The sequence below is a fragment of the Cyprinodon variegatus genome, unplaced genomic scaffold (assembly GCF_000732505.1).
Source record: "Cyprinodon variegatus isolate N-32 unplaced genomic scaffold, C_variegatus-1.0 Scaffold527, whole genome shotgun sequence".
Classification (NCBI taxonomy): domain Eukaryota; kingdom Metazoa; phylum Chordata; class Actinopteri; order Cyprinodontiformes; family Cyprinodontidae; genus Cyprinodon; species Cyprinodon variegatus.
Window position 1 is genome coordinate 541200 of NW_015150980.1, and position 8144 is coordinate 549343.

Sequence of the window (8144 nt, forward strand, 5' to 3'; positions counted from 1 at the left end):
CTTCCTGAGCTTTCACAGAGGAGGCTCGGGTTTCCTGGAAACACAGAGACAGTGGTTAGAATCCAACCTGGATTCAAAGTCATGGAGATACAACAAAGATCTAGGCTTTAGCGCTGACCAACTGGAACAAACACTGCGGCTTTGAGGCAAGGTCTGAAGACAGCTTATATAGTGGATCCTCTGATGATGGTAATGAGCAGCAGCTGTGCAGGAGGCTCTGCTCAGGAGGATCCACGGCGGACTCTGCTGGAGGAGGATGGTACTACTCCAGCTCCCAACAATATCCAAATATCTTTCATCCTCAAGCACAAATGGATCAGATTATTGCATGATCAAGTAGATATTATTGGGAGTCTTGTGTCTCTAAGAGAGCTGTTCAACAAAAGTAGAGTTAGGAAACCAATGTGAAGAGAAGATAAAGCCATGGTTGACCAAACATGTCTTTCTACATTATAAAATGATTGTTTTAGCACATGCCACAAAGAGGTCTGTGCTGCACCTGACAAGAGCAGAAACAAGTATGGCAGAGCTCTGACTTGTAAAGGACATCTGAGATATACAGATTGGAAAGAAATTGTGAGAGTACAGTCTCACGAGATTCTCCTGTGATGCTGAAAATCATGTCAGTTATCTGATTTTTAAATGTTTGCCCATTTAATCAATTAATCCTTTGGATATTGTGCTAACATTTTTTTTAAATTAAAAAAGCATTTATTTTCCTTCCTGGTAAAAAGTCAGGCTGGTCCCTGTCTTTTGTCTTAGATAAACTGTATGTCATGATGCCTGGGGAAAAATGCAAATGGACACTGTGTTATGTAATATTACTTGGAAGCTACATTGTTGATCCCACCTCAAATGCAGTATCCACAGTATTTATGCTGTTAATGAGGGACCATGAGGAACCATCAAACAGAGATTCCAAGTGCTCAAGTAAGAAATAAAAAGAACCTGGAAGTTGAAGGTAGCTGTAGAACCTGTGGTCATCGGAACAGTTGGGGCAAGAGATACCTGGAGAAACATCTGACATTTCAGACCAGAAATAAGCAGTTCTAGGGACACCTAAGATACTACAAAGAACATATATAAATATATATATATATACTTTCAGCCTGAAGTCTGTGGCTTCAGATACCACCCGGGCCCTCTGCTTCATACTTTGCCGCATCCTGGTATAGATGGCAGGATTTACAGTATTGAGGTAGAGACTTGTTGCTTGTTAATCTCATTTTATCAAAAGCATGTCCTCCTGTTCCATGCAGGCTGAAACCACAATTTACTATTAATTAATTTATTGATTTTTCTTTTTTCTTGAGTGTCCAGTTAGGGGCTCCGTAAGTCATTATATAATTTGCTATATGGCACCTGATTACTGAAAACTTGTCATGAAAACGGAAAAGAAAACATGTTCCAAGAGCAGTGATGATTAAGAGCAAGTCGCTTTCTTTAAAAACTGTTCCTACAAAGGAGGGTATGGTGTGTATTAACAAAAAAATAATGCTTTGAATGCAATATTGCAATGTTGCCGAGTTTCACACTATTTCATGGGCTGAGTAAACCTGATTTGTCAAATCTGATATACTCTAATCTCTATAAATTTTCTATAGGCATTTATTCTTGGCTTCCAGATATTTGTGACCAAAATTAAATAAACATTTTTTATATAACGTATTTCCCCGTATGGTTGCTGTTTTGTATAGACCACTGTTTGGATAGACAACAACAAATTGACACAAAAATTTAAATCTCGTCATGCACACAAACATGCCAAATAAATACCAAAAAAAGAGAGAGAAGCTAAAAGAGAACATGTAGCACAATGTATGATAGGAGGACCTCTGGTGGAAGAAAGATACAAACAAAACGTTCTCCTTGACAGAAAGGTACTGCATGACAAGATCGTTTTTTTAATAATTTTTAGGTTTATCAGTCATCCAAGAAAGTCGGAACAAATACACTTTTGTGTCTCAGCTCTGTTCTCTAAACATTGACAGAGAAGGCTATAACTAAAACCCCCTGTTTTAAGGTGAAAATTCAAATTGTTTTATTTGTTCCCATGACAATTACATGCATCATATGACTTTTTGCAAATTAAAATTAAAATACAATATCTATATATAATAAAAGTTCAAGTTTTTCAAGCTTTTAATCATTTTGGTGCGGTGAATATCCTGTAGAATTTGTTGGAAATATTTTTTATACAACAAAAAGACTTTTATGATACTGGCATAAATAATTTTAAAATAGAAATGTATTTCAGAGTGAAGGAAAAGCAGAAAGAAAAGGCATTTGAAAAATTTTTATGTTATTCACATGGCTTGTTTTTGTGGGTTTTTTTAATAACGTTTATTTGCCTGTTTTATTAACTTGTAAGATCACTATCATAAATTACATTATTTTCCAGTACAGTCTAGTACTGGAAACTGATAGTCTCCTCATTATGCATCCTTTCACTACCATTGATCTCTATTTTTTCACCGAATTCCTGATAGCCCAAAAAAAGTCAAGCCATTGGCTGCCATATTGGTACTTCCCACAACCATGGAGACGCGGCATAAAAATGCCTACATGTGTAGCATGGCTGCAAAAACAAGCAGTTTTCTGGCTGTGGGAAGATGTTACACGTGTTATTTCACAGTCAGTGGATGAACTAACCAAGAAAATCCATATATACACTGATGTATATATATATGCATAATATAGTATGTAGCCTAACATTAGTCTGGCTGTCTCAGACTGACTCATAGATATTGACTTAGTTAGCAATCAACATTGTGTCTAACATTAGAAAATAGACTAAATAGAATGTAATTCACTGGCAAATGTCAGTGTATTAATTCTTTATTAATTGGATGACGCTGTTGTTATTGCAGTGTTTGTTGTATTTCTCAATGAAAAAACCATGTGCTGAAACATAATGTATATAATATTGATGAAAAAAAAAAGCAACTCATCATTTTTTAAGGCTAATGCACAGACGCAGCAATAAAAGTATATGGCATCATGCATGGACATTTTGCAAATAAAAATATACGATAGCATTAACAGACATGTACTTGTAATTGAGTCTTGATGTGAAATCTTGAAATTATATGTAATATCAAATTAACATAACAATGTAATCAATACATCTTTTTTTACATGTACATCCTCAATTTATCACTTTTGGCACATCTGTATTATTGTGCTCCATTAACACATTGATTTTGTTGTGATGGGCTTGTATAATATGTTATATTACATGATTTATAGACTTAATTGACTTCATAATGATATATCATATATATTATATCATAAGTTACAATAATCTACTTTGCAATGAAACAGCAAGTGTGTGTTTCGACGGGTCTAATGAGGGAGTTCCAATATGGCGGTTGGTGTCTTCCCTCCACGCGTACTACCAACGGGCAGTCAACAAACCAGTGAATAAATAGAGATCGGTGGTCACTACCCGATCCGTCCCGGAAGCACGATCCGTACCATCAGCTCATTTGAGCAGGCGCCACCAATTATACATCCGGGTCACCTTCAATTTCATTTTTTAAAGAACACCTAAAAATTATGTTTTTTGGCTCCCCAAAAATTAGTAAGCATACTAAACAATAATATATTAAAGGTTAATCATGTATTTCCTGAGAAAATAAATGTATTAAAATCCTTTCTATTTTATCACTCTTCTGTCCCCGATTTGTTCCAGAAATGGGATCCCACGCTAACATTTTCGGCTTCGGATTTAAATCAAGTCTTTTTGAGTTGTATGTTTTCCTATCGTGTTAACATTATGGTATATAGTGCATAATCTAAAGAAATAATCAACTAAAATGCAGATAAACATGGTTTAATAATATTTTGCCGGACTGCTCTGAGGACATCCGATGATGACGTCAGAGAAGCAGTTTAACAGAGAAAACGTAAAAAGCATCGAATTTGTCTCAGAAAAGTCAGAATTTCTACATTCTACAAATTCTGCATTTCACATTTTCTAAAGATGTGTATTATCATTCTTTAATGAGTTAACGACAGAAATAAGTAATTTTAGTACTATAATTACATTATTTATGGACACCCGGATGTATATCTGGTTGCACATGTGCAAATGAGGTGATGGTAGGGATCATGCTTCCAGGACGGATCGGGTAGTGACACTGCATCAAATGCATCCTTCTTTTTGCCTGTTTTGAAGGGCAAAAAGAAGCCTTGGGTATCCAGTGATTCATTGCGGGTCCAAGCTTTCCATGCTCAGAGGAGAAAGGTACTTAGCGCCGAACAGTGGTGAATATTGTAAGTGCAGTTTCTTCTAATACAAGTATGTGAATAGTTCCATCTGAAATGAATGAAAGTAGTTTTTTAAATGGTTATTAAGTCAGATATGTGGCGGGTAATGATTGATATATCGAAAAGTTTTTATGTGTTACTCTGTAAATGGGATCTGCTGAAATTTAAGGACAGATTCTATATATCTGCATTGTGAGGACTATGAATCTAATATGCCTTTTAGTTTTTAATAGCTATTTTGCACAATTTGCTTAACTAAGTATTTTTTGTTGTTTAATATAAGAGATTTAGCAGATATACATACCGGTACATTGTTTAGATTTACTTACTTACTTACCTCTATTCCACTCTGTATTCTCATGTGTGCAGTGTTTGTTCAATTTACAATAAAAAAAGAAAAAGTAAATAAAAATAAAGTCATTTATTATTTTCCTGCTTTATTATGTCAACTCTCACAGTTTCTAGGCGACAGAGCTTATGGTGATGGAAAACGAGGAAGGTTAGACCTGTTTGAATCTGCTGCCAAAACTCTTCCGGTCTCCTTATTTTCACGGACCACGAAGGATCCGGTCCAGATAGACCGGGTCCTGGGAGGATGCAGCCTTTAAAATCGAACACTAGTATTCTGTTTTAGATGCAGAAGTAATGTTCACTCAAACAAGACATAAAGACTAAATAGTTTAGACATCAGTAGATTTTAATCCAAATACTGATCATACAGTCCTCATCCAGAAGAGGGCATAAACAGCAAAGTAGTAGATGAAGAATCAATGAATGAATGAATCTAAATCTCTCACATATATTCAAAAAACAACTAAAAGTGAGGCTCTAACCTCTTAAGCCACTTGAATTTGCCTTACTCTGAATATTGTGAGTTGTTCTGCCTTTTCTGTATTATACTACATACATTTTTTGTAAATCACCATACAGTAGCTCTGTCTGGTGGTTGTTTTTGGTATATTTTTTGGTAAGGGAGCTAGTGGAAGCAATAGATCCAAGATGGTATAACGTAATTCCAGAGAAACATTTATTTGTGATTGTGTTTGGACAGGATTTGTTCTTTTACAATGGTCAAAGAGAGGGCAATGGTCAAAGGCCATTCTTCATTAAACAAGCAAAAAACCAAAGAGCACATGTCTGTTTATTGGAGCATTGTTGTCTAGCTGATGAAAGAAGGCATACTCATGATAGGGACAGCATATCAGTAACCAGAAGGCTTTCTCCAACTCATTCTCTAAAATCCTATCTTTTTTTTTTATAAAAATAAAACTTCATGTTCTTTCTTATGTTGTCATGCATTACTTGAAATGCACCAATCTTCTGTGCAGCAAAACATCCCAGAAAAAAAATTACTTATTTACTGGAAAACTAATGGCCATAAAAGGGAGCTTGCAAAGAATAAAAGCATGACTCAAAACATAAACACACTATTTAGAATAATCTACAAGCAATAATGGTAATTATTTGAGTTGTAAACAACTACTTCCAAACTTTCATAGTAGAATTGTTGAAAGATTTGGTCACATAATATTACACTCCTCGCCCAGAAGAGGGCATCAACAGCAAAGTTGTAGATGTAGACGCAATCTAGATTTCTCCACTCCAAGCAGGAAATAGAAAAGAAAGATTTACACAATTACTGTAGGGCTCCCTTTATATTCTGGTGATAGTTTTGGAGAGAAAAAGAGATGATAATACAGGGCAGGACCAGGGCAGAAATGACTATAATCAGAATGTGGCCAAAGCAAATGATTTTTTTAATTACAGTTACAGTCAATAAACACTATAGCATTTTACAACTAGTACTGGCTCGCCCCACAGCACTTTTAAATAATTTCTTATGGTGCCGGTTAGTTTAGTCTTCGAGCAACTGCCCCCAGGCAACATTCCTTCTTCATTTTCTTCTTCCTTACTTGAAGCATCATCATGAAAATCTTTATTTCATGCAGTAGACTTAATAACACTGATAATTGATTGTCTTATGCGTGGATGTTCAGTAGTAAAAATAGATTGAAAAAAAATTGCCTCTCTTAACTACTGACAGAAATTTGTGTTTGGCAGCTCATTACCAAGTATCCCTGCATAATAACAAACAGACAAAAAAATGCTTAAAATTGATATAGCTAAATTAATACATTATTTCCTGTAGATGTTTTGGGAAAAGGTTAAAGGCCCTTTAAGATTAGTGACAGAGTCCCTGACATTGAACCAGGTTTCACTACCTTCATTTACTAAGGCACTGGCAGCAAGTTAAACTTGATGTGCTTGTAAAGGCATGCTGCAAAACAACACACTTTTGCAATTACAAAGAATCTGTACAAGTTTAACATTAATGGAGGCAAATGGGAAAGCTTTGCTCTAAAATAAAAGTGAGAATGCAACAGCTGAGTTTGTGAGACTAAATGTAGACAAAGATTATGAGTTGTGAAGTTATCTTAATTAGAAGGATGAGTTGTAGCTTAAATTATTTGACCCAGAACAGAGGACACGTTTGGCATAAAACCAAATAAAACATTCCAGGTAAATAATATCAAGCCAACTGTAAACTATGAAGGTATGTCATTGTTTAGGAATTCTTTGTGGCAGCGGGACTTGGCCTGTTTACAGGGAATCATGCTGTATCAAAGGGTGTAAATTCACTAAGTTCTAACTGAAACATAATAAATGGAGAAAGTCTATAAATGAGTCAAAGCCTAGACGTTCAACTAAATGAGAAGCTGTGGGGTCAACTGAAACAGGGTGTATATATAGCAAATCATTTAAAAAACGTACTGCTAAAGGTGTGGAGTAAGGAAGTCTCTCCTCTGGTACATGCCTTAGAATGACAAAAAGCTATGTAGGTATGACCAAGCAAAATAGTAAAAACAAACAACTTTTTCAGAGGTGTGGTAAAATAACTAGACATAATTACAGCCGCATTTCTTTGCACTTGATATGTTTCATGAGTTCTCCTCAGCTTTTAACAACACTATGAATACAAGACCGGTTAGTCTACTTCTCAATTCCTGGCAGAGAAATGATAAAGGCTTCAAGTACAAAACCAACATGTTAATAAGGCGTGCCAAGTGAAGAGAAGTGACTTGAATGCTTGAATCACACCAGCCTATCCTTGAATCACAGCTTTCAACAATGAAACATATCCAGAATATGTGAATAAAGCTTTCAAATACTTGTTTTGCTTTACCAAACTCCCAAAGATTGAGTTTAAACTAGAATTCGCTAAAGTTTAATTTTTTAGAATAGAATAGAATAGAATAGAATAGAATAGAATAGAATAGAATAGAATAGAATAGAATAGAATAGAATAGAATAGAAAATCCCTCTATTCTCCAACAATGGGAAGATTCTGGTGTTTACGGCAGCAAAAAGATTATAGAAAAGAAATGGCACACAAATATGTACCATAGAAAAATGTATCAGAATAACATACTAGTGAAGAGTTAAAAGATAAAAAATAAAAATACTGAACTGTAAAGTGTTTTAGTAATATAAAAACTGTGCACCTGGAGAATAAATACCAATATACAGCTATGGACATTTATTTTCTTTTTTGTTCTTCTTCTTTTACTTTTTGTTAAAAAAAAATATATGGTTTATTGACACGTGTAATCATTTCAAACAAAAATATATTTTTATATTAAGTGGCTTTGTTGTAAAATATTTTGAATCCAACCTCTTTAGATAAACAACACAAAACTAGAGCTGTCATTTTTTTCAGAATAAACCTAAAATACACACTTTCTTTACAGAAAGCAAAAGACCCTTTCCTGTTTCAATATAATTTCTGAGGGAGAGTTGCAGCTAAACGCTACCTACCAAACAGACAAATATAATGTGCCATCATAAGTGTGATCTCCTGTATATTAAAAAAA